This window comes from Oncorhynchus mykiss, unplaced genomic scaffold (assembly GCF_057628025.1).
Source record: "Oncorhynchus mykiss isolate SJ-2025 unplaced genomic scaffold, ASM5762802v1 scaffold110, whole genome shotgun sequence".
Lineage (NCBI taxonomy): Eukaryota > Metazoa > Chordata > Actinopteri > Salmoniformes > Salmonidae > Oncorhynchus > Oncorhynchus mykiss.
The window spans coordinates 63034-87453 of record NW_028322109.1 but is presented as its reverse complement, the minus strand read 5'-3'; the positions used below and the strand labels follow the sequence as shown (position 1 = coordinate 87453).

The window sequence follows — 24420 nt, the reverse complement described above, 5'->3', positions numbered from 1 at the left end:
TGACACAAAGATGCTTATCTAAATGGTGAAAATGCAACAGCTGTTAATCAGGCTCACTTTGACTTTACATAGTGCAGCAAGAGATTGTTTCTCGCTTACGGCCACACCGGCCTGAGTACGCCTGATCTCGTCTGATCTCGGAAGCTAAGCAGGGTCGGGCCTGGTTAGTACTTGGATGGGAGACCGCCTGGGAATACCAGGTGCTGTAAGCTTTTTGTCACTGCCTTGTGGAATTTCAACTCTTTGTCCGTTTTTTCCCACAAGGTTGAAATATGTGCCCTCGCTTTGAAATAAGTAAGCAAGGTTAGTTTGTATTTCATCCAACAATCTGTGCTACAAATTATGGCTACAGTATATGCAATTTCTTCCACTTTTTGAGTGACACAAAGATGCTTATCTAAATGGTGAAAATGCAACAGCTGTTAATCAGGCTCACTTTGACTTTACATAGTGCAGCAAGAGATTGTTTCTCGCTTACGGCCACACCGGCCTGAGTACGCCTGATCTCGTCTGATCTCGGAAGCTAAGCAGGGTCGGGCCTGGTTAGTACTTGGATGGGAGACCGCCTGGGAATACCAGGTGCTGTAAGCTTTTTGTCACTGCCTTGTGGAATTTCAACTCTTTGTCCGTTTTTTCCCACAAGGTTGAAATATGTGCCCTCGCTTTGAAATAAGTAAGCAAGGTTAGTTTGTATTTCATCCAACAATCTGTGCTACAAATTATGGCTACAGTATATGCAATTTCTTCCACTTTTTGAGTGACACAAAGATGCTTATCTAAATGGTGAAAATGCAACAGCTGTTAATCAGGCTCACTTTGACTTTACATAGTGCAGCAAGAGATTGTTTCTCGCTTACGGCCACACCGGCCTGAGTACGCCTGATCTCGTCTGATCTCGGAAGCTAAGCAGGGTCGGGCCTGGTTAGTACTTGGATGGGAGACCGCCTGGGAATACCAGGTGCTGTAAGCTTTTTGTCACTGCCTTGTGGAATTTCAACTCTTTGTCCGTTTTTTCCCACAAGGTTGAAATATGTGCCCTCGCTTTGAAATAAGTAAGCAAGGTTAGTTTGTATTTCATCCAACAATCTGTGCTACAAATTATGGCTACAGTATATGCAATTTCTTCCACTTTTTGAGTGACACAAAGATGCTTATCTAAATGGTGAAAATGCAACAGCTGTTAATCAGGCTCACTTTGACTTTACATAGTGCAGCAAGAGATTGTTTCTCGCTTACGGCCACACCGGCCTGAGTACGCCTGATCTCGTCTGATCTCGGAAGCTAAGCAGGGTCGGGCCTGGTTAGTACTTGGATGGGAGACCGCCTGGGAATACCAGGTGCTGTAAGCTTTTTGTCACTGCCTTGTGGAATTTCAACTCTTTGTCCGTTTTTTCCCACAAGGTTGAAATATGTGCCCTCGCTTTGAAATAAGTAAGCAAGGTTAGTTTGTATTTCATCCAACAATCTGTGCTACAAATTATGGCTACAGTATATGCAATTTCTTCCACTTTTTGAGTGACACAAAGATGCTTATCTAAATGGTGAAAATGCAACAGCTGTTAATCAGGCTCACTTTGACTTTACATAGTGACTTTACATAGTGCAGCAAGAGATTGTTTCTCGCTTACGGCCACACCGGCCTGAGTACGCCTGATCTCGTCTGATCTCGGAAGCTAAGCAGGGTCGGGCCTGGTTAGTACTTGGATGGGAGACCGCCTGGGAATACCAGGTGCTGTAAGCTTTTTGTCACTGCCTTGTGGAATTTCAACTCTTTGTCCGTTTTTTCCCACAAGGTTGAAATATGTGCCCTCGCTTTGAAATAAGTAAGCAAGGTTAGTTTGTATTTCATCCAACAATCTGTGCTACAAATTATGGCTACAGTATATGCAATTTCTTCCACTTTTTGAGTGACACAAAGATGCTTATCTAAATGGTGAAAATGCAACAGCTGTTAATCAGGCTCACTTTGACTTTACATAGTGCAGCAAGAGATTGTTTCTCGCTTACGGCCACACCGGCCTGAGTACGCCTGATCTCGTCTGATCTCGGAAGCTAAGCAGGGTCGGGCCTGGTTAGTACTTGGATGGGAGACCGCCTGGGAATACCAGGTGCTGTAAGCTTTTTGTCACTGCCTTGTGGAATTTCAACTCTTTGTCCGTTTTTTCCCACAAGGTTGAAATATGTGCCCTCGCTTTGAAATAAGTAAGCAAGGTTAGTTTGTATTTCATCCAACAATCTGTGCTACAAATTATGGCTACAGTATATGCAATTTCTTCCACTTTTTGAGTGACACAAAGATGCTTATCTAAATGGTGAAAATGCAACAGCTGTTAATCAGGCTCACTTTGACTTTACATAGTGCAGCAAGAGATTGTTTCTCGCTTACGGCCACACCGGCCTGAGTACGCCTGATCTCGTCTGATCTCGGAAGCTAAGCAGGGTCGGGCCTGGTTAGTACTTGGATGGGAGACCGCCTGGGAATACCAGGTGCTGTAAGCTTTTTGTCACTGCCTTGTGGAATTTCAACTCTTTGTCCGTTTTTTCCCACAAGGTTGAAATATGTGCCCTCGCTTTGAAATAAGTAAGCAAGGTTAGTTTGTATTTCATCCAACAATCTGTGCTACAAATTATGGCTACAGTATATGCAATTTCTTCCACTTTTTGAGTGACACAAAGATGCTTATCTAAATGGTGAAAATGCAACAGCTGTTAATCAGGCTCACTTTGACTTTACATAGTGCAGCAAGAGATTGTTTCTCGCTTACGGCCACACCGGCCTGAGTACGCCTGATCTCGTCTGATCTCGGAAGCTAAGCAGGGTCGGGCCTGGTTAGTACTTGGATGGGAGACCGCCTGGGAATACCAGGTGCTGTAAGCTTTTTGTCACTGCCTTGTGGAATTTCAACTCTTTGTCCGTTTTTTCCCACAAGGTTGAAATATGTGCCCTCGCTTTGAAATAAGTAAGCAAGGTTAGTTTGTATTTCATCCAACAATCTGTGCTACAAATTATGGCTACAGTATATGCAATTTCTTCCACTTTTTGAGTGACACAAAGATGCTTATCTAAATGGTGAAAATGCAACAGCTGTTAATCAGGCTCACTTTGACTTTACATAGTGCAGCAAGAGATTGTTTCTCGCTTACGGCCACACCGGCCTGAGTACGCCTGATCTCGTCTGATCTCGGAAGCTAAGCAGGGTCGGGCCTGGTTAGTACTTGGATGGGAGACCGCCTGGGAATACCAGGTGCTGTAAGCTTTTTGTCACTGCCTTGTGGAATTTCAACTCTTTGTCCGTTTTTTCCCACAAGGTTGAAATATGTGCCCTCGCTTTGAAATAAGTAAGCAAGGTTAGTTTGTATTTCATCCAACAATCTGTGCTACAAATTATGGCTACAGTATATGCAATTTCTTCCACTTTTTGAGTGACACAAAGATGCTTATCTAAATGGTGAAAATGCAACAGCTGTTAATCAGGCTCACTTTGACTTTACATAGTGCAGCAAGAGATTGTTTCTCGCTTACGGCCACACCGGCCTGAGTACGCCTGATCTCGTCTGATCTCGGAAGCTAAGCAGGGTCGGGCCTGGTTAGTACTTGGATGGGAGACCGCCTGGGAATACCAGGTGCTGTAAGCTTTTTGTCACTGCCTTGTGGAATTTCAACTCTTTGTCCGTTTTTTCCCACAAGGTTGAATTGTATTTCATCCAACAATCTGTGCTACAAATTATGGCTACAGTATATGCAATTTCTTCCACTTTTTGAGTGACACAAAGATGCTTATCTAAATGGTGAAAATGCAACAGCTGTTAATCAGGCTCACTTTGACTTTACATAGTGCAGCAAGAGATTGTTTCTCGCTTACGGCCACACCGGCCTGAGTACGCCTGATCTCGTCTGATCTCGGAAGCTAAGCAGGGTCGGGCCTGGTTAGTACTTGGATGGGAGACCGCCTGGGAATACCAGGTGCTGTAAGCTTTTTGTCACTGCCTTGTGGAATTTCAACTCTTTGTCCGTTTTTTCCCACAAGGTTGAAATATGTGCCCTCGCTTTGAAATAAGTAAGCAAGGTTAGTTTGTATTTCATCCAACAATCTGTGCTACATGCTACAGTATATGCAATTTCTTCCACTTTTTGAGTGACACAAAGATGCTTATCTAAATGGTGAAAATGCAACAGCTGTTAATCAGGCTCACTTTGACTTTACATAGTGCAGCAAGAGATTGTTTCTCGCTTACGGCCACACCGGCCTGAGTACGCCTGATCTCGTCTGATCTCGGAAGCTAAGCAGGGTCGGGCCTGGTTAGTACTTGGATGGGAGACCGCCTGGGAATACCAGGTGCTGTAAGCTTTTTGTCACTGCCTTGTGGAATTTCAACTCTTTGTCCGTTTTTTCCCACAAGGTTGAAATATGTGCCCTCGCTTTGAAATAAGTAAGCAAGGTTAGTTTGTATTTCATCCAACAATCTGTGCTACAAATTATGGCTACAGTATATGCAATTTCTTCCACTTTTTGAGTGACACAAAGATGCTTATCTAAATGGTGAAAATGCAACAGCTGTTAATCAGGCTCACTTTGACTTTACATAGTGCAGCAAGAGATTGTTTCTCGCTTACGGCCACACCGGCCTGAGTACGCCTGATCTCGTCTGATCTCGGAAGCTAAGCAGGGTCGGGCCTGGTTAGTACTTGGATGGGAGACCGCCTGGGAATACCAGGTGCTGTAAGCTTTTTGTCACTGCCTTGTGGAATTTCAACTCTTTGTCCGTTTTTTCCCACAAGGTTGAAATATGTGCCCTCGCTTTGAAATAAGTAAGCAAGGTTAGTTTGTATTTCATCCAACAATCTGTGCTACAAATTATGGCTACAGTATATGCAATTTCTTCCACTTTTTGAGTGACACAAAGATGCTTATCTAAATGGTGAAAATGCAACAGCTGTTAATCAGGCTCACTTTGACTTTACATAGTGCAGCAAGAGATTGTTTCTCGCTTACGGCCACACCGGCCTGAGTACGCCTGATCTCGTCTGATCTCGGAAGCTAAGCAGGGTCGGGCCTGGTTAGTACTTGGATGGGAGACCGCCTGGGAATACCAGGTGCTGTAAGCTTTTTGTCACTGCCTTGTGGAATTTCAACTCTTTGTCCGTTTTTTCCCACAAGGTTGAAATATGTGCCCTCGCTTTGAAATAAGTAAGCAAGGTTAGTTTGTATTTCATCCAACAATCTGTGCTACAAATTATGCTACAGTATATGCAATTTCTTCCACTTTTTGAGTGACACAAAGATGCTTATCTAAATGGTGAAAATGCAACAGCTGTTAATCAGGCTCACTTTGACTTTACATAGTGCAGCAAGAGATTGTTTCTCGCTTACGGCCACACCGGCCTGAGTACGCCTGATCTCGTCTGATCTCGGAAGCTAAGCAGGGTCGGGCCTGGTTAGTACTTGGATGGGAGACCGCCTGGGAATACCAGGTGCTGTAAGCTTTTTGTCACTGCCTTGTGGAATTTCAACTCTTTGTCCGTTTTTTCCCACAAGGTTGAAATATGTGCCCTCGCTTTGAAATAAGTAAGCAAGGTTAGTTTGTATTTCATCCAACAATCTGTGCTACAAATTATGCTACAGTATATGCAATTTCTTCCACTTTTTGAGTGACACAAAGATGCTTATCTAAATGGTGAAAATGCAACAGCTGTTAATCAGGCTCACTTTGACTTTACATAGTGCAGCAAGAGATTGTTTCTCGCTTACGGCCACACCGGCCTGAGTACGCCTGATCTCGTCTGATCTCGGAAGCTAAGCAGGGTCGGGCCTGGTTAGTACTTGGATGGGAGACCGCCTGGGAATACCAGGTGCTGTAAGCTTTTTGTCACTGCCTTGTGGAATTTCAACTCTTTGTCCGTTTTTTCCCACAAGGTTGAAATATGTGCCCTCGCTTTGAAATAAGTAAGCAAGGTTAGTTTGTATTTCATCCAACAATCTGTGCTACAAATTATGGCTACAGTATATGCAATTTCTTCCACTTTTTGAGTGACACAAAGATGCTTATCTAAATGGTGAAAATGCAACAGCTGTTAATCAGGCTCACTTTGACTTTACATAGTGCAGCAAGAGATTGTTTCTCGCTTACGGCCACACCGGCCTGAGTACGCCTGATCTCGTCTGATCTCGGAAGCTAAGCAGGGTCGGGCCTGGTTAGTACTTGGATGGGAGACCGCCTGGGAATACCAGGTGCTGTAAGCTTTTTGTCACTGCCTTGTGGAATTTCAACTCTTTGTCCGTTTTTTCCCACAAGGTTGAAATATGTGCCCTCGCTTTGAAATAAGTAAGCAAGGTTAGTTTGTATTTCATCCAACAATCTGTGCTACAAATTATGGCTACAGTATATGCAATTTCTTCCACTTTTTGAGTGACACAAAGATGCTTATCTAAATGGTGAAAATGCAACAGCTGTTAATCAGGCTCACTTTGACTTTACATAGTGCAGCAAGAGATTGTTTCTCGCTTACGGCCACACCGGCCTGAGTACGCCTGATCTCGTCTGATCTCGGAAGCTAAGCAGGGTCGGGCCTGGTTAGTACTTGGATGGGAGACCGCCTGGGAATACCAGGTGCTGTAAGCTTTTTGTCACTGCCTTGTGGAATTTCAACTCTTTGTCCGTTTTTTCCCACAAGGTTGAAATATGTGCCCTCGCTTTGAAATAAGTAAGCAAGGTTAGTTTGTATTTCATCCAACAATCTGTGCTACAAATTATGGCTACAGTATATGCAATTTCTTCCACTTTTTGAGTGACACAAAGATGCTTATCTAAATGGTGAAAATGCAACAGCTGTTAATCAGGCTCACTTTGACTTTACATAGTGCAGCAAGAGATTGTTTCTCGCTTACGGCCACACCGGCCTGAGTACGCCTGATCTCGTCTGATCTCGGAAGCTAAGCAGGGTCGGGCCTGGTTAGTACTTGGATGGGAGACCGCCTGGGAATACCAGGTGCTGTAAGCTTTTTGTCACTGCCTTGTGGAATTTCAACTCTTTGTCCGTTTTTTCCCACAAGGTTGAAATATGTGCCCTCGCTTTGAAATAAGTAAGCAAGGTTAGTTTGTATTTCATCCAACAATCTGTGCTACAAATTATGGCTACAGTATATGCAATTTCTTCCACTTTTTGAGTGACACAAAGATGCTTATCTAAATGGTGAAAATGCAACAGCTGTTAATCAGGCTCACTTTGACTTTACATAGTGCAGCAAGAGATTGTTTCTCGCTTACGGCCACACCGGCCTGAGTACGCCTGATCTCGTCTGATCTCGGAAGCTAAGCAGGGTCGGGCCTGGTTAGTACTTGGATGGGAGACCGCCTGGGAATACCAGGTGCTGTAAGCTTTTTGTCACTGCCTTGTGGAATTTCAACTCTTTGTCCGTTTTTTCCCACAAGGTTGAAATATGTGCCCTCGCTTTGAAATAAGTAAGCAAGGTTAGTTTGTATTTCATCCAACAATCTGTGCTACAAATGCTACAGTATATGCAATTTCTTCCACTTTTTGAGTGACACAAAGATGCTTATCTAAATGGTGAAAATGCAACAGCTGTTAATCAGGCTCACTTTGACTTTACATAGTGCAGCAAGAGATTGTTTCTCGCTTACGGCCACACCGGCCTGAGTACGCCTGATCTCGTCTGATCTCGGAAGCTAAGCAGGGTCGGGCCTGGTTAGTACTTGGATGGGAGACCGCCTGGGAATACCAGGTGCTGTAAGCTTTTTGTCACTGCCTTGTGGAATTTCAACTCTTTGTCCGTTTTTTCCCACAAGGTTGAAATATGTGCCCTCGCTTTGAAATAAGTAAGCAAGGTTAGTTTGTATTTCATCCAACAATCTGTGCTACAAATTATGGCTACAGTATATGCAATTTCTTCCACTTTTTGAGTGACACAAAGATGCTTATCTAAATGGTGAAAATGCAACAGCTGTTAATCAGGCTCACTTTGACTTTACATAGTGCAGCAAGAGATTGTTTCTCGCTTACGGCCACACCGGCCTGAGTACGCCTGATCTCGTCTGATCTCGGAAGCTAAGCAGGGTCGGGCCTGGTTAGTACTTGGATGGGAGACCGCCTGGGAATACCAGGTGCTGTAAGCTTTTTGTCACTGCCTTGTGGAATTTCAACTCTTTGTCCGTTTTTTCCCACAAGGTTGAAATATGTGCCCTCGCTTTGAAATAAGTAAGCAAGGTTAGTTTGTATTTCATCCAACAATCTGTGCTACAAATTATGGCTACAGTATATGCAATTTCTTCCACTTTTTGAGTGACACAAAGATGCTTATCTAAATGGTGAAAATGCAACAGCTGTTAATCAGGCTCACTTTGACTTTACATAGTGCAGCAAGAGATTGTTTCTCGCTTACGGCCACACCGGCCTGAGTACGCCTGATCTCGTCTGATCTCGGAAGCTAAGCAGGGTCGGGCCTGGTTAGTACTTGGATGGGAGACCGCCTGGGAATACCAGGTGCTGTAAGCTTTTTGTCACTGCCTTGTGGAATTTCAACTCTTTGTCCGTTTTTTCCCACAAGGTTGAAATATGTGCCCTCGCTTTGAAATAAGTAAGCAAGGTTAGTTTGTATTTCATCCAACAATCTGTGCTACAAATTATGGCTACAGTATATGCAATTTCTTCCACTTTTTGAGTGACACAAAGATGCTTATCTAAATGGTGAAAATGCAACAGCTGTTAATCAGGCTCACTTTGACTTTACATAGTGCAGCAAGAGATTGTTTCTCGCTTACGGCCACACCGGCCTGAGTACGCCTGATCTCGTCTGATCTCGGAAGCTAAGCAGGGTCGGGCCTGGTTAGTACTTGGATGGGAGACCGCCTGGGAATACCAGGTGCTGTAAGCTTTTTGTCACTGCCTTGTGGAATTTCAACTCTTTGTCCGTTTTTTCCCACAAGGTTGAAATATGTGCCCTCGCTTTGAAATAAGTAAGCAAGGTTAGTTTGTATTTCATCCAACAATCTGTGCTACAAATTATGGCTACAGTATATGCAATTTCTTCCACTTTTTGAGTGACACAAAGATGCTTATCTAAATGGTGAAAATGCAACAGCTGTTAATCAGGCTCACTTTGACTTTACATAGTGCAGCAAGAGATTGTTTCTCGCTTACGGCCACACCGGCCTGAGTACGCCTGATCTCGTCTGATCTCGGAAGCTAAGCAGGGTCGGGCCTGGTTAGTACTTGGATGGGAGACCGCCTGGGAATACCAGGTGCTGTAAGCTTTTTTCACTGCCTTGTGGAATTTCAACTCTTTGTCCGTTTTTTCCCACAAGGTTGAAATATGTGCCCTCGCTTTGAAATAAGTAAGCAAGGTTAGTTTGTATTTCATCCAACAATCTGTGCTACAAATTATGGCTACAGTATATGCAATTTCTTCCACTTTTTGAGTGACACAAAGATGCTTATCTAAATGGTGAAAATGCAACAGCTGTTAATCAGGCTCACTTTGACTTTACATAGTGCAGCAAGAGATTGTTTCTCGCTTACGGCCACACCGGCCTGAGTACGCCTGATCTCGTCTGATCTCGGAAGCTAAGCAGGGTCGGGCCTGGTTAGTACTTGGATGGGAGACCGCCTGGGAATACCAGGTGCTGTAAGCTTTTTGTCACTGCCTTGTGGAATTTCAACTCTTTGTCCGTTTTTTCCCACAAGGTTGAAATATGTGCCCTCGCTTTGAAATAAGTAAGCAAGGTTAGTTTGTATTTCATCCAACAATCTGTGCTACAAATTATGGCTACAGTATATGCAATTTCTTCCACTTTTTGAGTGACACAAAGATGCTTATCTAAATGGTGAAAATGCAACAGCTGTTAATCAGGCTCACTTTGACTTTACATAGTGCAGCAAGAGATTGTTTCTCGCTTACGGCCACACCGGCCTGAGTACGCCTGATCTCGTCTGATCTCGGAAGCTAAGCAGGGTCGGGCCTGGTTAGTACTTGGATGGGAGACCGCCTGGGAATACCAGGTGCTGTAAGCTTTTTGTCACTGCCTTGTGGAATTTCAACTCTTTGTCCGTTTTTTCCCACAAGGTTGAAATATGTGCCCTCGCTTTGAAATAAGTAAGCAAGGTTAGTTTGTATTTCATCCAACAATCTGTGCTACAAATTATGGCTACAGTATATGCAATTTCTTCCACTTTTTGAGTGACACAAAGATGCTTATCTAAATGGTGAAAATGCAACAGCTGTTAATCAGGCTCACTTTGACTTTACATAGTGCAGCAAGAGATTGTTTCTCGCTTACTCTCGGAAGCTAAGCAGGGTCGGGCCTGGTTAGTACTTGGATGGGAGACCGCCTGGGAATACCAGGTGCTGTAAGCTTTTTGTCACTGCCTTGTGGAATTTCAACTCTTTGTCCGTTTTTTCCCACAAGGTTGAAATATGTGCCCTCGCTTTGAAATAAGTAAGCAAGGTTAGTTTGTATTTCATCCAACAATCTGTGCTACATGGCTACAGTATATGCAATTTCTTCCACTTTTTGAGTGACACAAAGATGCTTATCTAAATGGTGAAAATGCAACAGCTGTTAATCAGGCTCACTTTGACTTTACATAGTGCAGCAAGAGATTGTTTCTCGCTTACGGCCACACCGGCCTGAGTACGCCTGATCTCGTCTGATCTCGGAAGCTAAGCAGGGTCGGGCCTGGTTAGTACTTGGATGGGAGACCGCCTGGGAATACCAGGTGCTGTAAGCTTTTTGTCACTGCCTTGTGGAATTTCAACTCTTTGTCCGTTTTTTCCCACAAGGTTGAAATATGTGCCCTCGCTTTGAAATAAGTAAGCAAGGTTAGTTTGTATTTCATCCAACAATCTGTGCTACATGGCTACAGTATATGCAATTTCTTCCACTTTTTGAGTGACACAAAGATGCTTATCTAAATGGTGAAAATGCAACAGCTGTTAATCAGGCTCACTTTGACTTTACATAGTGCAGCAAGAGATTGTTTCTCGCTTACGGCCACACCGGCCTGAGTACGCCTGATCTCGTCTGATCTCGGAAGCTAAGCAGGGTCGGGCCTGGTTAGTACTTGGATGGGAGACCGCCTGGGAATACCAGGTGCTGTAAGCTTTTTGTCACTGCCTTGTGGAATTTCAACTCTTTGTCCGTTTTTTCCCACAAGGTTGAAATATGTGCCCTCGCTTTGAAATAAGTAAGCAAGGTTAGTTTGTATTTCATCCAACAATCTGTGCTACATGCTACAGTATATGCAATTTCTTCCACTTTTTGAGTGACACAAAGATGCTTATCTAAATGGTGAAAATGCAACAGCTGTTAATCAGGCTCACTTTGACTTTACATAGTGCAGCAAGAGATTGTTTCTCGCTTACGGCCACACCGGCCTGAGTACGCCTGATCTCGTCTGATCTCGGAAGCTAAGCAGGGTCGGGCCTGGTTAGTACTTGGATGGGAGACCGCCTGGGAATACCAGGTGCTGTAAGCTTTTTGTCACTGCCTTGTGGAATTTCAACTCTTTGTCCGTTTTTTCCCACAAGGTTGAAATATGTGCCCTCGCTTTGAAATAAGTAAGCAAGGTTAGTTTGTATTTCATCCAACAATCTGTGCTACAGTATATGCAATTTCTTCCACTTTTTGAGTGACACAAAGATGCTTATCTAAATGGTGAAAATGCAACAGCTGTTAATCAGGCTCACTTTGACTTTACATAGTGCAGCAAGAGATTGTTTCTCGCTTACGGCCACACCGGCCTGAGTACGCCTGATCTCGTCTGATCTCGGAAGCTAAGCAGGGTCGGGCCTGGTTAGTACTTGGATGGGAGACCGCCTGGGAATACCAGGTGCTGTAAGCTTTTTGTCACTGCCTTGTGGAATTTCAACTCTTTGTCCGTTTTTTCCCACAAGGTTGAAATATGTGCCCTCGCTTTGAAATAAGTAAGCAAGGTTAGTTTGTATTTCATCCAACAATCTGTGCTACAGTATATGCAATTTCTTCCACTTTTTGAGTGACACAAAGATGCTTATCTAAATGGTGAAAATGCAACAGCTGTTAATCAGGCTCACTTTGACTTTACATAGTGCAGCAAGAGATTGTTTCTCGCTTACGGCCACACCGGCCTGAGTACGCCTGATCTCGTCTGATCTCGGAAGCTAAGCAGGGTCGGGCCTGGTTAGTACTTGGATGGGAGACCGCCTGGGAATACCAGGTGCTGTAAGCTTTTTGTCACTGCCTTGTGGAATTTCAACTCTTTGTCCGTTTTTTCCCACAAGGTTGAAATATGTGCCCTCGCTTTGAAATAAGTAAGCAAGGTTAGTTTGTATTTCATCCAACAATCTGTGCTACAGTATATGCAATTTCTTCCACTTTTTGAGTGACACAAAGATGCTTATCTAAATGGTGAAAATGCAACAGCTGTTAATCAGGCTCACTTTGACTTTACATAGTGCAGCAAGAGATTGTTTCTCGCTTACGGCCACACCGGCCTGAGTACGCCTGATCTCGTCTGATCTCGGAAGCTAAGCAGGGTCGGGCCTGGTTAGTACTTGGATGGGAGACCGCCTGGGAATACCAGGTGCTGTAAGCTTTTTGTCACTGCCTTGTGGAATTTCAACTCTTTGTCCGTTTTTTCCCACAAGGTTGAAATATGTGCCCTCGCTTTGAAATAAGTAAGCAAGGTTAGTTTGTATTTCATCCAACAATCTGTGCTACATGCTACAGTATATGCAATTTCTTCCACTTTTTGAGTGACACAAAGATGCTTATCTAAATGGTGAAAATGCAACAGCTGTTAATCAGGCTCACTTTGACTTTACATAGTGCAGCAAGAGATTGTTTCTCGCTTACGGCCACACCGGCCTGAGTACGCCTGATCTCGTCTGATCTCGGAAGCTAAGCAGGGTCGGGCCTGGTTAGTACTTGGATGGGAGACCGCCTGGGAATACCAGGTGCTGTAAGCTTTTTGTCACTGCCTTGTGGAATTTCAACTCTTTGTCCGTTTTTTCCCACAAGGTTGAAATATGTGCCCTCGCTTTGAAATAAGTAAGCAAGGTTAGTTTGTATTTCATCCAACAATCTGTGCTACATGCTACAGTATATGCAATTTCTTCCACTTTTTGAGTGACACAAAGATGCTTATCTAAATGGTGAAAATGCAACAGCTGTTAATCAGGCTCACTTTGACTTTACATAGTGCAGCAAGAGATTGTTTCTCGCTTACGGCCACACCGGCCTGAGTACGCCTGATCTCGTCTGATCTCGGAAGCTAAGCAGGGTCGGGCCTGGTTAGTACTTGGATGGGAGACCGCCTGGGAATACCAGGTGCTGTAAGCTTTTTGTCACTGCCTTGTGGAATTTCAACTCTTTGTCCGTTTTTTCCCACAAGGTTGAAATATGTGCCCTCGCTTTGAAATAAGTAAGCAAGGTTAGTTTGTATTTCATCCAACAATCTGTGCTACAGTATATGCAATTTCTTCCACTTTTTGAGTGACACAAAGATGCTTATCTAAATGGTGAAAATGCAACAGCTGTTAATCAGGCTCACTTTGACTTTACATAGTGCAGCAAGAGATTGTTTCTCGCTTACGGCCACACCGGCCTGAGTACGCCTGATCTCGTCTGATCTCGGAAGCTAAGCAGGGTCGGGCCTGGTTAGTACTTGGATGGGAGACCGCCTGGGAATACCAGGTGCTGTAAGCTTTTTGTCACTGCCTTGTGGAATTTCAACTCTTTGTCCGTTTTTTCCCACAAGGTTGAAATATGTGCCCTCGCTTTGAAATAAGTAAGCAAGGTTAGTTTGTATTTCATCCAACAATCTGTGCTACAGTATATGCAATTTCTTCCACTTTTTGAGTGACACAAAGATGCTTATCTAAATGGTGAAAATGCAACAGCTGTTAATCAGGCTCACTTTGACTTTACATAGTGCAGCAAGAGATTGTTTCTCGCTTACGGCCACACCGGCCTGAGTACGCCTGATCTCGTCTGATCTCGGAAGCTAAGCAGGGTCGGGCCTGGTTAGTACTTGGATGGGAGACCGCCTGGGAATACCAGGTGCTGTAAGCTTTTTGTCACTGCCTTGTGGAATTTCAACTCTTTGTCCGTTTTTTCCCACAAGGTTGAAATATGTGCCCTCGCTTTGAAATAAGTAAGCAAGGTTAGTTTGTATTTCATCCAACAATCTGTGCTACAGTATATGCAATTTCTTCCACTTTTTGAGTGACACAAAGATGCTTATCTAAATGGTGAAAATGCAACAGCTGTTAATCAGGCTCACTTTGACTTTACATAGTGCAGCAAGAGATTGTTTCTCGCTTACGGCCACACCGGCCTGAGTACGCCTGATCTCGTCTGATCTCGGAAGCTAAGCAGGGTCGGGCCTGGTTAGTACTTGGATGGGAGACCGCCTGGGAATACCAGGTGCTGTAAGCTTTTTGTCACTGCCTTGTGGAATTTCAACTCTTTGTCCGTTTTTTCCCACAAGGTTGAAATATGTGCCCTCGCTTTGAAATAAGTAAGCAAGGTTAGTTTGTATTTCATCCAACAATCTGTGCTACAGCTAGTATATGCAATTTCTTCCACTTTTTGAGTGACACAAAGATGCTTATCTAAATGGTGAAAATGCAACAGCTGTTAATCAGGCTCACTTTGACTTTACATAGTGCAGCAAGAGATTGTTTCTCGCTTACGGCCACACCGGCCTGAGTACGCCTGATCTCGTCTGATCTCGGAAGCTAAGCAGGGTCGGGCCTGGTTAGTACTTGGATGGGAGACCGCCTGGGAATACCAGGTGCTGTAAGCTTTTTGTCACTGCCTTGTGGAATTTCAACTCTTTGTCCGTTTTTTCCCACAAGGTTGAAATATGTGCCCTCGCTTTGAAATAAGTAAGCAAGGTTAGTTTGTATTTCATCCAACAATCTGTGCTACAGTATATGCAATTTCTTCCACTTTTTGAGTGACACAAAGATGCTTATCTAAATGGTGAAAATGCAACAGCTGTTAATCAGGCTCACTTTGACTTTACATAGTGCAGCAAGAGATTGTTTCTCGCTTACGGCCACACCGGCCTGAGTACGCCTGATCTCGTCTGATCTCGGAAGCTAAGCAGGGTCGGGCCTGGTTAGTACTTGGATGGGAGACCGCCTGGGAATACCAGGTGCTGTAAGCTTTTTTTGTCACTGCCTTGTGGAATTTCAACTCTTTGTCCGTTTTTTCCCACAAGGTTGAAATATGTGCCCTCGCTTTGAAATAAGTAAGCAAGGTTAGTTTGTATTTCATCCAACAATCTGTGCTACAGTATATGCAATTTCTTCCACTTTTTGAGTGACACAAAGATGCTTATCTAAATGGTGAAAATGCAACAGCTGTTAATCAGGCTCACTTTGACTTTACATAGTGCAGCAAGAGATTGTTTCTCGCTTACGGCCACACCGGCCTGAGTACGCCTGATCTCGTCTGATCTCGGAAGCTAAGCAGGGTCGGGCCTGGTTAGTACTTGGATGGGAGACCGCCTGGGAATACCAGGTGCTGTAAGCTTTTTGTCACTGCCTTGTGGAATTTCAACTCTTTGTCCGTTTTTTCCCACAAGGTTGAAATATGTGCCCTCGCTTTGAAATAAGTAAGCAAGGTTAGTTTGTATTTCATCCAACAATCTGTGCTACAGTATATGCAATTTCTTCCACTTTTTGAGTGACACAAAGATGCTTATCTAAATGGTGAAAATGCAACAGCTGTTAATCAGGCTCACTTTGACTTTACATAGTGCAGCAAGAGATTGTTTCTCGCTTACGGCCACACCGGCCTGAGTACGCCTGATCTCGTCTGATCTCGGAAGCTAAGCAGGGTCGGGCCTGGTTAGTACTTGGATGGGAGACCGCCTGGGAATACCAGGTGCTGTAAGCTTTTTGTCACTGCCTTGTGGAATTTCAACTCTTTGTCCGTTTTTTCCCACAAGGTTGAAATATGTGCCCTCGCTTTGAAATAAGTAAGCAAGGTTAGTTTGTATTTCATCCAACAATCTGTGCTACAGTATATGCAATTTCTTCCACTTTTTGAGTGACACAAAGATGCTTATCTAAATGGTGAAAATGCAACAGCTGTTAATCAGGCTCACTTTGACTTTACATAGTGCAGCAAGAGATTGTTTCTCGCTTACGGCCACACCGGCCTGAGTACGCCTGATCTCGTCTGATCTCGGAAGCTAAGCAGGGTCGGGCCTGGTTAGTACTTGGATGGGAGACCGCCTGGGAATACCAGGTGCTGTAAGCTTTTTGTCACTGCCTTGTGGAATTTCAACTCTTTGTCCGTTTTTTCCCACAAGGTTGAAATATGTGCCCTCGCTTTGAAATAAGTAAGCAAGGTTAGTTTGTATTTCATCCAACAATCTGTGCTACAGTATATGCAATTTCTTCCACTTTTTGAGTGACACAAAGATGCTTATCTAAATGGTGAAAATGCAACAGCTGTTAATCAGGCTCACTTTGACTTTACATAGTGCAGCAAGAGATTGTTTCTCGCTTACGGCCACACCGGCCTGAGTACGCCTGATCTCGTCTGATCTCGGAAGCTAAGCAGGGTCGGGCCTGGTTAGTACTTGGATGGGAGACCGCCTGGGAATACCAGGTGCTGTAAGCTTTTTGTCACTGCCTTGTGGAATTTCAACTCTTTGTCCGTTTTTTCCCACAAGGTTGAAATATGTGCCCTCGCTTTGAAATAAGTAAGCAAGGTTAGTTTGTATTTCATCCAACAATCTGTGCTACAGTATATGCAATTTCTTCCACTTTTTGAGTGACACAAAGATGCTTATCTAAATGGTGAAAATGCAACAGCTGTTAATCAGGCTCACTTTGACTTTACATAGTGCAGCAAGAGATTGTTTCTCGCTTACGGCCACACCGGCCTGAGTACGCCTGATCTCGTCTGATCTCGGAAGCTAAGCAGGGTCGGGCCTGGTTAGTACTTGGATGGGAGACCGCCTGGGAATACCAGGTGCTGTAAGCTTTTTGTCACTGCCTTGTGGAATTTCAACTCTTTGTCCGTTTTTTCCCACAAGGTTGAAATATGTGCCCTCGCTTTGAAATAAGTAAGCAAGGTTAGTTTGTATTTCATCCAACAATCTGTGCTACAGTATATGCAATTTCTTCCACTTTTTGAGTGACACAAAGATGCTTATCTAAATGGTGAAAATGCAACAGCTGTTAATCAGGCTCACTTTGACTTTACATAGTGCAGCAAGAGATTGTTTCTCGCTTACGGCCACACCGGCCTGAGTACGCCTGATCTCGTCTGATCTCGGAAGCTAAGCAGGGTCGGGCCTGGTTAGTACTTGGATGGGAGACCGCCTGGGAATACCAGGTGCTGTAAGCTTTTTGTCACTGCCTTGTGGAATTTCAACTCTTTGTCCGTTTTTTCCCACAAGGTTGAAATATGTGCCCTCGCTTTGAAATAAGTAAGCAAGGTTAGTTTGTATTTCATCCAACAATCTGTGCTACAGTATATGCAATTTCTTCCACTTTTTGAGTGACACAAAGATGCTTATCTAAATGGTGAAAATGCAACAGCTGTTAATCAGGCTCACTTTGACTTTACATAGTGCAGCAAGAGATTGTTTCTCGCTTACGGCCACACCGGCCTGAGTACGCCTGATCTCGTCTGATCTCGGAAGCTAAGCAGGGTCGGGCCTGGTTAGTACTTGGATGGGAGACCGCCTGGGAATACCAGGTGCTGTAAGCTTTTTGTCACTGCCTTGTGGAATTTCAACTCTTTGTCCGTTTTTTCCCACAAGGTTGAAATATGTGCCCTCGCTTTGAAATAAGTAAGCAAGGTTAGTTTGTATTTCATCCAACAATCTGTGCTACAGTATATGCAATTTCTTCCACTTTTTGAGTGACACAAAGATGCTTATCTAAATGGTGAAAATGCAACAGCTGTTAATCAGGCTCACTTTGACTTTACATAGTGCAGCAAGAGATTGTTTCTCGCTTACGGCCACACCGGCCTGAGTACGCCTGATCTCGTCTGATCTCGGAAGCTAAGCAGGGTCGGGCCTGGTTAGTACTTGGATGGGAGACCGCCTGGGAATACCAGGTGCTGTAAGCTTTTTGTCACTGCCTTGTGGAATTTCAACTCTTTGTCCGTTTTTTCCCACAAGGTTGAAATATGTGCCCTCGCTTTGAAATAAGTAAGCAAGGTTAGTTTGTATTTCATCCAACAATCTGTGCTACAGTATATGCAATTTCTTCCACTTTTTGAGTGACACAAAGATGCTTATCTAAATGGTGAAAATGCAACAGCTGTTAATCAGGCTCACTTTGACTTTACATAGTGCAGCAAGAGATTGTTTCTCGCTTACGGCCACACCGGCCTGAGTACGCCTGATCTCGTCTGATCTCGGAAGCTAAGCAGGGTCGGGCCTGGTTAGTACTTGGATGGGAGACCGCCTGGGAATACCAGGTGCTGTAAGCTTTTTGTCACTGCCTTGTGGAATTTCAACTCTTTGTCCGTTTTTTCCCACAAGGTTGAAATATGTGCCCTCGCTTTGAAATAAGTAAGCAAGGTTAGTTTGTATTTCATCCAACAATCTGTGCTACAGTATATGCAATTTCTTCCACTTTTTGAGTGACACAAAGATGCTTATCTAAATGGTGAAAATGCAACAGCTGTTAATCAGGCTCACTTTGACTTTACATAGTGCAGCAAGAGATTGTTTCTCGCTTACGGCCACACCGGCCTGAGTACGCCTGATCTCGTCTGATCTCGGAAGCTAAGCAGGGTCGGGCCTGGTTAGTACTTGGATGGGAGACCGCCTGGGAATACCAGGTGCTGTAAGCTTTTTGTCACTGCCTTGTGGAATTTCAACTCTTTGTCCGTTTTTTCCCACAAGGTTGAAATATGTGCCCTCGCTTTGAAATAAGTAAGCAAGGTTAGTTTGTATTTCATCCAACAATCTGTGCTACAGTATATGCAATTTCTTCCACTTTTTGAGTGACACAAAGATGCTTATCTAAATGGTGAAAATGCAACAGCTGTTAATCAGGCTCACTTTGACTTTACATAGTGCAGCAAGAGATTGTTTCTCGCTTACGGCCACACCGGCCTGAGTACGCCTGATCTCGTCTGATCTCGGAAGCTAAGCAGGGTCGGGCCTGGTTAGTACTTGGATGGGAGACCGCCTGGGAATACCAGGTGCTGTAAGCTTTTTGTCACTGCCTTGTGGAATTTCAACTCTTTGTCCGTTTTTTCCCACAAGGTTGAAATATGTGCCCTCGCTTTGAAATAAGTAAGCAAGGTTAGTTTGTATTTCATCCAACAATCTGTGCTACAGTATATGCAATTTCTTCCACTTTTTGAGTGACACAAAGATGCTTATCTAAATGGTGAAAATGCAACAGCTGTTAATCAGGCTCACTTTGACTTTACATAGTGCAGCAAGAGATTGTTTCTCGCTTACGGCCACACCGGCCTGAGTACGCCTGATCTCGTCTGATCTCGGAAGCTAAGCAGGGTCGGGCCTGGTTAGTACTTGGATGGGAGACCGCCTGGGAATACCAGGTGCTGTAAGCTTTTTGTCACTGCCTTGTGGAATTTCAACTCTTTGTCCGTTTTTTCCCACAAGGTTGAAATATGTGCCCTCGCTTTGAAATAAGTAAGCAAGGTTAGTTTGTATTTCATCCAACAATCTGTGCTACAGTATATGCAATTTCTTCCACTTTTTGAGTGACACAAAGATGCTTATCTAAATGGTGAAAATGCAACAGCTGTTAATCAGGCTCACTTTGACTTTACATAGTGCAGCAAGAGATTGTTTCTCGCTTACGGCCACACCGGCCTGAGTACGCCTGATCTCGTCTGATCTCGGAAGCTAAGCAGGGTCGGGCCTGGTTAGTACTTGGATGGGAGACCGCCTGGGAATACCAGGTGCTGTAAGCTTTTTGTCACTGCCTTGTGGAATTTCAACTCTTTGTCCGTTTTTTCCCACAAGGTTGAAATATGTGCCCTCGCTTTGAAATAAGTAAGCAAGGTTAGTTTGTATTTCATCCAACAATCTGTGCTACAGTATATGCAATTTCTTCCACTTTTTGAGTGACACAAAGATGCTTATCTAAATGGTGAAAATGCAACAGCTGTTAATCAGGCTCACTTTGACTTTACATAGTGCAGCAAGAGATTGTTTCTCGCTTACGGCCACACCGGCCTGAGTACGCCTGATCTCGTCTGATCTCGGAAGCTAAGCAGGGTCGGGCCTGGTTAGTACTTGGATGGGAGACCGCCTGGGAATACCAGGTGCTGTAAGCTTTTTGTCACTGCCTTGTGGAATTTCAACTCTTTGTCCGTTTTTTCCCACAAGGTTGAAATATGTGCCCTCGCTTTGAAATAAGTAAGCAAGGTTAGTTTGTATTTCATCCAACAATCTGTGCTACAGTATATGCAATTTCTTCCACTTTTTGAGTGACACAAAGATGCTTATCTAAATGGTGAAAATGCAACAGCTGTTAATCAGGCTCACTTTGACTTTACATAGTGCAGCAAGAGATTGTTTCTCGCTTACGGCCACACCGGCCTGAGTACGCCTGATCTCGTCTGATCTCGGAAGCTAAGCAGGGTCGGGCCTGGTTAGTACTTGGATGGGAGACCGCCTGGGAATACCAGGTGCTGTAAGCTTTTTGTCACTGCCTTGTGGAATTTCAACTCTTTGTCCGTTTTTTCCCACAAGGTTGAAATATGTGCCCTCGCTTTGAAATAAGTAAGCAAGGTTAGTTTGTATTTCATCCAACAATCTGTGCTACAGTATATGCAATTTCTTCCACTTTTTGAGTGACACAAAGATGCTTATCTAAATGGTGAAAATGCAACAGCTGTTAATCAGGCTCACTTTGACTTTACATAGTGCAGCAAGAGATTGTTTCTCGCTTACGGCCACACCGGCCTGAGTACGCCTGATCTCGTCTGATCTCGGAAGCTAAGCAGGGTCGGGCCTGGTTAGTACTTGGATGGGAGACCGCCTGGGAATACCAGGTGCTGTAAGCTTTTTGTCACTGCCTTGTGGAATTTCAACTCTTTGTCCGTTTTTTCCCACAAGGTTGAAATATGTGCCCTCGCTTTGAAATAAGTAAGCAAGGTTAGTTTGTATTTCATCCAACAATCTGTGCTACAGTATATGCAATTTCTTCCACTTTTTGAGTGACACAAAGATGCTTATCTAAATGGTGAAAATGCAACAGCTGTTAATCAGGCTCACTTTGACTTTACATAGTGCAGCAAGAGATTGTTTCTCGCTTACGGCCACACCGGCCTGAGTACGCCTGATCTCGTCTGATCTCGGAAGCTAAGCAGGGTCGGGCCTGGTTAGTACTTGGATGGGAGACCGCCTGGGAATACCAGGTGCTGTAAGCTTTTTGTCACTGCCTTGTGGAATTTCAACTCTTTGTCCGTTTTTTCCCACAAGGTTGAAATATGTGCCCTCGCTTTGAAATAAGTAAGCAAGGTTAGTTTGTATTTCATCCAACAATCTGTGCTACAGTATATGCAATTTCTTCCACTTTTTGAGTGACACAAAGATGCTTATCTAAATGGTGAAAATGCAACAGCTGTTAATCAGGCTCACTTTGACTTTACATAGTGCAGCAAGAGATTGTTTCTCGCTTACGGCCACACCGGCCTGAGTACGCCTGATCTCGTCTGATCTCGGAAGCTAAGCAGGGTCGGGCCTGGTTAGTACTTGGATGGGAGACCGCCTGGGAATACCAGGTGCTGTAAGCTTTTTGTCACTGCCTTGTGGAATTTCAACTCTTTGTCCGTTTTTTCCCACAAGGTTGAAATATGTGCCCTCGCTTTGAAATAAGTAAGCAAGGTTAGTTTGTATTTCATCCAACAATCTGTGCTACAGTATATGCAATTTCTTCCACTTTTTGAGTGACACAAAGATGCTTATCTAAATGGTGAAAATGCAACAGCTGTTAATCAGGCTCACTTTGACTTTACATAGTGCAGCAAGAGATTGTTTCTCGCTTACGGCCACACCGGCCTGAGTACGCCTGATCTCGTCTGATCTCGGAAGCTAAGCAGGGTCGGGCCTGGTTAGTACTTGGATGGGAGACCGCCTGGGAATACCAGGTGCTGTAAGCTTTTTGTCACTGCCTTGTGGAATTTCAACTCTTTGTCCGTTTTTTCCCACAAGGTTGAAATATGTGCCCTCGCTTTGAAATAAGTAAGCAAGGTTAGTTTGTATTTCATCCAACAATCTGTGCTACAGTATATGCAATTTCTTCCACTTTTTGAGTGACACAAAGATGCTTATCTAAATGGTGAAAATGCAACAGCTGTTAATCAGGCTCACTTTGACTTTACATAGTGCAGCAAGAGATTGTTTCTCGCTTACGGCCACACCGGCCTGAGTACGCCTGATCTCGTCTGATCTCGGAAGCTAAGCAGGGTCGGGCCTGGTTAGTACTTGGATGGGAGACCGCCTGGGAATACCAGGTGCTGTAAGCTTTTTGTCACTGCCTTGTGGAATTTCAACTCTTTGTCCGTTTTTTCCCACAAGGTTGAAATATGTGCCCTCGCTTTGAAATAAGTAAGCAAGGTTAGTTTGTATTTCATCCAACAATCTGTGCTACAGTATATGCAATTTCTTCCACTTTTTGAGTGACACAAAGATGCTTATCTAAATGGTGAAAATGCAACAGCTGTTAATCAGGCTCACTTTGACTTTACATAGTGCAGCAAGAGATTGTTTCTCGCTTACGGCCACACCGGCCTGAGTACGCCTGATCTCGTCTGATCTCGGAAGCTAAGCAGGGTCGGGCCTGGTTAGTACTTGGATGGGAGACCGCCTGGGAATACCAGGTGCTGTAAGCTTTTTGTCACTGCCTTGTGGAATTTCAACTCTTTGTCCGTTTTTTCCCACAAGGTTGAAATATGTGCCCTCGCTTTGAAATAAGTAAGCAAGGTTAGTTTGTATTTCATCCAACAATCTGTGCTACAGTATATGCAATTTCTTCCACTTTTTGAGTGACACAAAGATGCTTATCTAAATGGTGAAAATGCAACAGCTGTTAATCAGGCTCACTTTGACTTTACATAGTGCAGCAAGAGATTGTTTCTCGCTTACGGCCACACCGGCCTGAGTACGCCTGATCTCGTCTGATCTCGGAAGCTAAGCAGGGTCGGGCCTGGTTAGTACTTGGATGGGAGACCGCCTGGGAATACCAGGTGCTGTAAGCTTTTTGTCACTGCCTTGTGGAATTTCAACTCTTTGTCCGTTTTTTCCCACAAGGTTGAAATATGTGCCCTCGCTTTGAAATAAGTAAGCAAGGTTAGTTTGTATTTCATCCAACAATCTGTGCTACAGTATATGCAATTTCTTCCACTTTTTGAGTGACACAAAGATGCTTATCTAAATGGTGAAAATGCAACAGCTGTTAATCAGGCTCACTTTGACTTTACATAGTGCAGCAAGAGATTGTTTCTCGCTTACGGCCACACCGGCCTGAGTACGCCTGATCTCGTCTGATCTCGGAAGCTAAGCAGGGTCGGGCCTGGTTAGTACTTGGATGGGAGACCGCCTGGGAATACCAGGTGCTGTAAGCTTTTTGTCACTGCCTTGTGGAATTTCAACTCTTTGTCCGTTTTTTCCCACAAGGTTGAAATATGTGCCCTCGCTTTGAAATAAGTAAGCAAGGTTAGTTTGTATTTCATCCAACAATCTGTGCTACAGTATATGCAATTTCTTCCACTTTTTGAGTGACACAAAGATGCTTATCTAAATGGTGAAAATGCAACAGCTGTTAATCAGGCTCACTTTGACTTTACATAGTGCAGCAAGAGATTGTTTCTCGCTTACGGCCACACCGGCCTGAGTACGCCTGATCTCGTCTGATCTCGGAAGCTAAGCAGGGTCGGGCCTGGTTAGTACTTGGATGGGAGACCGCCTGGGAATACCAGGTGCTGTAAGCTTTTTGTCACTGCCTTGTGGAATTTCAACTCTTTGTCCGTTTTTTCCCACAAGGTTGAAATATGTGCCCTCGCTTTGAAATAAGTAAGCAAGGTTAGTTTGTATTTCATCCAACAATCTGTGCTACAGTATATGCAATTTCTTCCACTTTTTGAGTGACACAAAGATGCTTATCTAAATGGTGAAAATGCAACAGCTGTTAATCAGGCTCACTTTGACTTTACATAGTGCAGCAAGAGATTGTTTCTCGCTTACGGCCACACCGGCCTGAGTACGCCTGATCTCGTCTGATCTCGGAAGCTAAGCAGGGTCGGGCCTGGTTAGTACTTGGATGGGAGACCGCCTGGGAATACCAGGTGCTGTAAGCTTTTTGTCACTGCCTTGTGGAATTTCAACTCTTTGTCCGTTTTTTCCCACAAGGTTGAAATATGTGCCCTCGCTTTGAAATAAGTAAGCAAGGTTAGTTT

At 44.1% G+C, this 24420-nt stretch overlaps 65 non-coding genes across 65 annotated transcripts; all 65 read left to right on the top strand.

The window, feature by feature from the left end:
• Nucleotides 1-93: 93 nt before the first annotated feature.
• Nucleotides 94-212, top strand: LOC149969447 (5S ribosomal RNA). The gene has a single exon (XR_016494282.1). It is a non-coding gene; the product is annotated as a 5S ribosomal RNA (ribosomal RNA).
• Nucleotides 213-472: 260 nt separating this feature from the next.
• On the top strand, nucleotides 473-591 carry LOC149969446 (5S ribosomal RNA). The gene has a single exon (XR_016494281.1). It is a non-coding gene; the product is annotated as a 5S ribosomal RNA (ribosomal RNA).
• A 260-nt stretch (nucleotides 592-851) lies between these two features.
• LOC149969445 (5S ribosomal RNA) lies at nucleotides 852-970 on the top strand. Its single transcript, XR_016494279.1, has one exon. It is a non-coding gene; the product is annotated as a 5S ribosomal RNA (ribosomal RNA).
• Nucleotides 971-1230: 260 nt separating this feature from the next.
• Nucleotides 1231-1349, top strand: LOC149969444 (5S ribosomal RNA). The gene has a single exon (XR_016494278.1). It is a non-coding gene; the product is annotated as a 5S ribosomal RNA (ribosomal RNA).
• Nucleotides 1350-1622: 273 nt separating this feature from the next.
• On the top strand, nucleotides 1623-1741 carry LOC149969443 (5S ribosomal RNA). Its single transcript, XR_016494277.1, has one exon. It is a non-coding gene; the product is annotated as a 5S ribosomal RNA (ribosomal RNA).
• A 260-nt stretch (nucleotides 1742-2001) lies between these two features.
• LOC149969442 (5S ribosomal RNA) lies at nucleotides 2002-2120 on the top strand. The gene has a single exon (XR_016494276.1). It is a non-coding gene; the product is annotated as a 5S ribosomal RNA (ribosomal RNA).
• Nucleotides 2121-2380: 260 nt separating this feature from the next.
• On the top strand, nucleotides 2381-2499 carry LOC149969441 (5S ribosomal RNA). Its single transcript, XR_016494275.1, has one exon. It is a non-coding gene; the product is annotated as a 5S ribosomal RNA (ribosomal RNA).
• Nucleotides 2500-2759: 260 nt separating this feature from the next.
• Nucleotides 2760-2878, top strand: LOC149969440 (5S ribosomal RNA). Its single transcript, XR_016494274.1, has one exon. It is a non-coding gene; the product is annotated as a 5S ribosomal RNA (ribosomal RNA).
• A 260-nt stretch (nucleotides 2879-3138) lies between these two features.
• LOC149969439 (5S ribosomal RNA) lies at nucleotides 3139-3257 on the top strand. The gene has a single exon (XR_016494273.1). It is a non-coding gene; the product is annotated as a 5S ribosomal RNA (ribosomal RNA).
• Nucleotides 3258-3517: 260 nt separating this feature from the next.
• Nucleotides 3518-3636, top strand: LOC149969438 (5S ribosomal RNA). The gene has a single exon (XR_016494272.1). It is a non-coding gene; the product is annotated as a 5S ribosomal RNA (ribosomal RNA).
• Nucleotides 3637-3857: 221 nt separating this feature from the next.
• Nucleotides 3858-3976, top strand: LOC149969437 (5S ribosomal RNA). Its single transcript, XR_016494271.1, has one exon. It is a non-coding gene; the product is annotated as a 5S ribosomal RNA (ribosomal RNA).
• Nucleotides 3977-4230: 254 nt separating this feature from the next.
• LOC149969436 (5S ribosomal RNA) lies at nucleotides 4231-4349 on the top strand. The gene has a single exon (XR_016494270.1). It is a non-coding gene; the product is annotated as a 5S ribosomal RNA (ribosomal RNA).
• A 260-nt stretch (nucleotides 4350-4609) lies between these two features.
• LOC149969435 (5S ribosomal RNA) lies at nucleotides 4610-4728 on the top strand. The gene has a single exon (XR_016494268.1). It is a non-coding gene; the product is annotated as a 5S ribosomal RNA (ribosomal RNA).
• Nucleotides 4729-4988: 260 nt separating this feature from the next.
• On the top strand, nucleotides 4989-5107 carry LOC149969434 (5S ribosomal RNA). The gene has a single exon (XR_016494267.1). It is a non-coding gene; the product is annotated as a 5S ribosomal RNA (ribosomal RNA).
• Nucleotides 5108-5366: 259 nt separating this feature from the next.
• On the top strand, nucleotides 5367-5485 carry LOC149969433 (5S ribosomal RNA). The gene has a single exon (XR_016494266.1). It is a non-coding gene; the product is annotated as a 5S ribosomal RNA (ribosomal RNA).
• A 259-nt stretch (nucleotides 5486-5744) lies between these two features.
• LOC149969432 (5S ribosomal RNA) lies at nucleotides 5745-5863 on the top strand. Its single transcript, XR_016494265.1, has one exon. It is a non-coding gene; the product is annotated as a 5S ribosomal RNA (ribosomal RNA).
• A 260-nt stretch (nucleotides 5864-6123) lies between these two features.
• LOC149969431 (5S ribosomal RNA) lies at nucleotides 6124-6242 on the top strand. The gene has a single exon (XR_016494264.1). It is a non-coding gene; the product is annotated as a 5S ribosomal RNA (ribosomal RNA).
• Nucleotides 6243-6502: 260 nt separating this feature from the next.
• LOC149969430 (5S ribosomal RNA) lies at nucleotides 6503-6621 on the top strand. Its single transcript, XR_016494263.1, has one exon. It is a non-coding gene; the product is annotated as a 5S ribosomal RNA (ribosomal RNA).
• A 260-nt stretch (nucleotides 6622-6881) lies between these two features.
• LOC149969429 (5S ribosomal RNA) lies at nucleotides 6882-7000 on the top strand. The gene has a single exon (XR_016494262.1). It is a non-coding gene; the product is annotated as a 5S ribosomal RNA (ribosomal RNA).
• A 260-nt stretch (nucleotides 7001-7260) lies between these two features.
• Nucleotides 7261-7379, top strand: LOC149969428 (5S ribosomal RNA). The gene has a single exon (XR_016494261.1). It is a non-coding gene; the product is annotated as a 5S ribosomal RNA (ribosomal RNA).
• Nucleotides 7380-7635: 256 nt separating this feature from the next.
• Nucleotides 7636-7754, top strand: LOC149969427 (5S ribosomal RNA). Its single transcript, XR_016494260.1, has one exon. It is a non-coding gene; the product is annotated as a 5S ribosomal RNA (ribosomal RNA).
• A 260-nt stretch (nucleotides 7755-8014) lies between these two features.
• Nucleotides 8015-8133, top strand: LOC149969426 (5S ribosomal RNA). Its single transcript, XR_016494259.1, has one exon. It is a non-coding gene; the product is annotated as a 5S ribosomal RNA (ribosomal RNA).
• Nucleotides 8134-8393: 260 nt separating this feature from the next.
• Nucleotides 8394-8512, top strand: LOC149969425 (5S ribosomal RNA). Its single transcript, XR_016494257.1, has one exon. It is a non-coding gene; the product is annotated as a 5S ribosomal RNA (ribosomal RNA).
• A 260-nt stretch (nucleotides 8513-8772) lies between these two features.
• LOC149969424 (5S ribosomal RNA) lies at nucleotides 8773-8891 on the top strand. Its single transcript, XR_016494256.1, has one exon. It is a non-coding gene; the product is annotated as a 5S ribosomal RNA (ribosomal RNA).
• A 260-nt stretch (nucleotides 8892-9151) lies between these two features.
• Nucleotides 9152-9270, top strand: LOC149969423 (5S ribosomal RNA). Its single transcript, XR_016494255.1, has one exon. It is a non-coding gene; the product is annotated as a 5S ribosomal RNA (ribosomal RNA).
• A 259-nt stretch (nucleotides 9271-9529) lies between these two features.
• Nucleotides 9530-9648, top strand: LOC149969422 (5S ribosomal RNA). Its single transcript, XR_016494254.1, has one exon. It is a non-coding gene; the product is annotated as a 5S ribosomal RNA (ribosomal RNA).
• A 260-nt stretch (nucleotides 9649-9908) lies between these two features.
• Nucleotides 9909-10027, top strand: LOC149969421 (5S ribosomal RNA). Its single transcript, XR_016494253.1, has one exon. It is a non-coding gene; the product is annotated as a 5S ribosomal RNA (ribosomal RNA).
• A 598-nt stretch (nucleotides 10028-10625) lies between these two features.
• On the top strand, nucleotides 10626-10744 carry LOC149969420 (5S ribosomal RNA). The gene has a single exon (XR_016494252.1). It is a non-coding gene; the product is annotated as a 5S ribosomal RNA (ribosomal RNA).
• A 255-nt stretch (nucleotides 10745-10999) lies between these two features.
• Nucleotides 11000-11118, top strand: LOC149969419 (5S ribosomal RNA). Its single transcript, XR_016494251.1, has one exon. It is a non-coding gene; the product is annotated as a 5S ribosomal RNA (ribosomal RNA).
• Nucleotides 11119-11372: 254 nt separating this feature from the next.
• LOC149969418 (5S ribosomal RNA) lies at nucleotides 11373-11491 on the top strand. Its single transcript, XR_016494250.1, has one exon. It is a non-coding gene; the product is annotated as a 5S ribosomal RNA (ribosomal RNA).
• A 247-nt stretch (nucleotides 11492-11738) lies between these two features.
• On the top strand, nucleotides 11739-11857 carry LOC149969417 (5S ribosomal RNA). Its single transcript, XR_016494249.1, has one exon. It is a non-coding gene; the product is annotated as a 5S ribosomal RNA (ribosomal RNA).
• A 247-nt stretch (nucleotides 11858-12104) lies between these two features.
• On the top strand, nucleotides 12105-12223 carry LOC149969416 (5S ribosomal RNA). Its single transcript, XR_016494248.1, has one exon. It is a non-coding gene; the product is annotated as a 5S ribosomal RNA (ribosomal RNA).
• A 247-nt stretch (nucleotides 12224-12470) lies between these two features.
• Nucleotides 12471-12589, top strand: LOC149969415 (5S ribosomal RNA). The gene has a single exon (XR_016494246.1). It is a non-coding gene; the product is annotated as a 5S ribosomal RNA (ribosomal RNA).
• Nucleotides 12590-12843: 254 nt separating this feature from the next.
• On the top strand, nucleotides 12844-12962 carry LOC149969414 (5S ribosomal RNA). Its single transcript, XR_016494245.1, has one exon. It is a non-coding gene; the product is annotated as a 5S ribosomal RNA (ribosomal RNA).
• A 254-nt stretch (nucleotides 12963-13216) lies between these two features.
• Nucleotides 13217-13335, top strand: LOC149969413 (5S ribosomal RNA). The gene has a single exon (XR_016494244.1). It is a non-coding gene; the product is annotated as a 5S ribosomal RNA (ribosomal RNA).
• A 247-nt stretch (nucleotides 13336-13582) lies between these two features.
• On the top strand, nucleotides 13583-13701 carry LOC149969412 (5S ribosomal RNA). Its single transcript, XR_016494243.1, has one exon. It is a non-coding gene; the product is annotated as a 5S ribosomal RNA (ribosomal RNA).
• Nucleotides 13702-13948: 247 nt separating this feature from the next.
• Nucleotides 13949-14067, top strand: LOC149969411 (5S ribosomal RNA). Its single transcript, XR_016494242.1, has one exon. It is a non-coding gene; the product is annotated as a 5S ribosomal RNA (ribosomal RNA).
• A 247-nt stretch (nucleotides 14068-14314) lies between these two features.
• Nucleotides 14315-14433, top strand: LOC149969410 (5S ribosomal RNA). The gene has a single exon (XR_016494241.1). It is a non-coding gene; the product is annotated as a 5S ribosomal RNA (ribosomal RNA).
• Nucleotides 14434-14684: 251 nt separating this feature from the next.
• On the top strand, nucleotides 14685-14803 carry LOC149969409 (5S ribosomal RNA). The gene has a single exon (XR_016494240.1). It is a non-coding gene; the product is annotated as a 5S ribosomal RNA (ribosomal RNA).
• A 247-nt stretch (nucleotides 14804-15050) lies between these two features.
• Nucleotides 15051-15169, top strand: LOC149969408 (5S ribosomal RNA). The gene has a single exon (XR_016494239.1). It is a non-coding gene; the product is annotated as a 5S ribosomal RNA (ribosomal RNA).
• Nucleotides 15170-15418: 249 nt separating this feature from the next.
• Nucleotides 15419-15537, top strand: LOC149969407 (5S ribosomal RNA). The gene has a single exon (XR_016494238.1). It is a non-coding gene; the product is annotated as a 5S ribosomal RNA (ribosomal RNA).
• A 247-nt stretch (nucleotides 15538-15784) lies between these two features.
• On the top strand, nucleotides 15785-15903 carry LOC149969406 (5S ribosomal RNA). Its single transcript, XR_016494237.1, has one exon. It is a non-coding gene; the product is annotated as a 5S ribosomal RNA (ribosomal RNA).
• A 247-nt stretch (nucleotides 15904-16150) lies between these two features.
• On the top strand, nucleotides 16151-16269 carry LOC149969405 (5S ribosomal RNA). Its single transcript, XR_016494235.1, has one exon. It is a non-coding gene; the product is annotated as a 5S ribosomal RNA (ribosomal RNA).
• Nucleotides 16270-16516: 247 nt separating this feature from the next.
• Nucleotides 16517-16635, top strand: LOC149969404 (5S ribosomal RNA). The gene has a single exon (XR_016494234.1). It is a non-coding gene; the product is annotated as a 5S ribosomal RNA (ribosomal RNA).
• A 247-nt stretch (nucleotides 16636-16882) lies between these two features.
• LOC149969403 (5S ribosomal RNA) lies at nucleotides 16883-17001 on the top strand. The gene has a single exon (XR_016494233.1). It is a non-coding gene; the product is annotated as a 5S ribosomal RNA (ribosomal RNA).
• A 247-nt stretch (nucleotides 17002-17248) lies between these two features.
• Nucleotides 17249-17367, top strand: LOC149969402 (5S ribosomal RNA). The gene has a single exon (XR_016494232.1). It is a non-coding gene; the product is annotated as a 5S ribosomal RNA (ribosomal RNA).
• A 247-nt stretch (nucleotides 17368-17614) lies between these two features.
• LOC149969401 (5S ribosomal RNA) lies at nucleotides 17615-17733 on the top strand. Its single transcript, XR_016494231.1, has one exon. It is a non-coding gene; the product is annotated as a 5S ribosomal RNA (ribosomal RNA).
• A 247-nt stretch (nucleotides 17734-17980) lies between these two features.
• On the top strand, nucleotides 17981-18099 carry LOC149969400 (5S ribosomal RNA). The gene has a single exon (XR_016494229.1). It is a non-coding gene; the product is annotated as a 5S ribosomal RNA (ribosomal RNA).
• Nucleotides 18100-18346: 247 nt separating this feature from the next.
• On the top strand, nucleotides 18347-18465 carry LOC149969399 (5S ribosomal RNA). Its single transcript, XR_016494228.1, has one exon. It is a non-coding gene; the product is annotated as a 5S ribosomal RNA (ribosomal RNA).
• Nucleotides 18466-18712: 247 nt separating this feature from the next.
• Nucleotides 18713-18831, top strand: LOC149969398 (5S ribosomal RNA). Its single transcript, XR_016494227.1, has one exon. It is a non-coding gene; the product is annotated as a 5S ribosomal RNA (ribosomal RNA).
• Nucleotides 18832-19078: 247 nt separating this feature from the next.
• On the top strand, nucleotides 19079-19197 carry LOC149969397 (5S ribosomal RNA). Its single transcript, XR_016494226.1, has one exon. It is a non-coding gene; the product is annotated as a 5S ribosomal RNA (ribosomal RNA).
• A 247-nt stretch (nucleotides 19198-19444) lies between these two features.
• Nucleotides 19445-19563, top strand: LOC149969396 (5S ribosomal RNA). The gene has a single exon (XR_016494225.1). It is a non-coding gene; the product is annotated as a 5S ribosomal RNA (ribosomal RNA).
• Nucleotides 19564-19810: 247 nt separating this feature from the next.
• Nucleotides 19811-19929, top strand: LOC149969395 (5S ribosomal RNA). Its single transcript, XR_016494223.1, has one exon. It is a non-coding gene; the product is annotated as a 5S ribosomal RNA (ribosomal RNA).
• A 247-nt stretch (nucleotides 19930-20176) lies between these two features.
• LOC149969394 (5S ribosomal RNA) lies at nucleotides 20177-20295 on the top strand. Its single transcript, XR_016494222.1, has one exon. It is a non-coding gene; the product is annotated as a 5S ribosomal RNA (ribosomal RNA).
• Nucleotides 20296-20542: 247 nt separating this feature from the next.
• LOC149969393 (5S ribosomal RNA) lies at nucleotides 20543-20661 on the top strand. The gene has a single exon (XR_016494221.1). It is a non-coding gene; the product is annotated as a 5S ribosomal RNA (ribosomal RNA).
• A 247-nt stretch (nucleotides 20662-20908) lies between these two features.
• LOC149969392 (5S ribosomal RNA) lies at nucleotides 20909-21027 on the top strand. The gene has a single exon (XR_016494220.1). It is a non-coding gene; the product is annotated as a 5S ribosomal RNA (ribosomal RNA).
• A 247-nt stretch (nucleotides 21028-21274) lies between these two features.
• On the top strand, nucleotides 21275-21393 carry LOC149969391 (5S ribosomal RNA). Its single transcript, XR_016494219.1, has one exon. It is a non-coding gene; the product is annotated as a 5S ribosomal RNA (ribosomal RNA).
• Nucleotides 21394-21640: 247 nt separating this feature from the next.
• Nucleotides 21641-21759, top strand: LOC149969390 (5S ribosomal RNA). The gene has a single exon (XR_016494218.1). It is a non-coding gene; the product is annotated as a 5S ribosomal RNA (ribosomal RNA).
• A 247-nt stretch (nucleotides 21760-22006) lies between these two features.
• Nucleotides 22007-22125, top strand: LOC149969389 (5S ribosomal RNA). The gene has a single exon (XR_016494217.1). It is a non-coding gene; the product is annotated as a 5S ribosomal RNA (ribosomal RNA).
• Nucleotides 22126-22372: 247 nt separating this feature from the next.
• On the top strand, nucleotides 22373-22491 carry LOC149969388 (5S ribosomal RNA). The gene has a single exon (XR_016494216.1). It is a non-coding gene; the product is annotated as a 5S ribosomal RNA (ribosomal RNA).
• Nucleotides 22492-22738: 247 nt separating this feature from the next.
• On the top strand, nucleotides 22739-22857 carry LOC149969387 (5S ribosomal RNA). Its single transcript, XR_016494215.1, has one exon. It is a non-coding gene; the product is annotated as a 5S ribosomal RNA (ribosomal RNA).
• A 247-nt stretch (nucleotides 22858-23104) lies between these two features.
• Nucleotides 23105-23223, top strand: LOC149969386 (5S ribosomal RNA). The gene has a single exon (XR_016494214.1). It is a non-coding gene; the product is annotated as a 5S ribosomal RNA (ribosomal RNA).
• Nucleotides 23224-23470: 247 nt separating this feature from the next.
• Nucleotides 23471-23589, top strand: LOC149969385 (5S ribosomal RNA). Its single transcript, XR_016494212.1, has one exon. It is a non-coding gene; the product is annotated as a 5S ribosomal RNA (ribosomal RNA).
• A 247-nt stretch (nucleotides 23590-23836) lies between these two features.
• On the top strand, nucleotides 23837-23955 carry LOC149969384 (5S ribosomal RNA). Its single transcript, XR_016494211.1, has one exon. It is a non-coding gene; the product is annotated as a 5S ribosomal RNA (ribosomal RNA).
• A 247-nt stretch (nucleotides 23956-24202) lies between these two features.
• LOC149969383 (5S ribosomal RNA) lies at nucleotides 24203-24321 on the top strand. Its single transcript, XR_016494210.1, has one exon. It is a non-coding gene; the product is annotated as a 5S ribosomal RNA (ribosomal RNA).
• The last annotated feature ends 99 nt before the right edge of the window (nucleotides 24322-24420 follow it).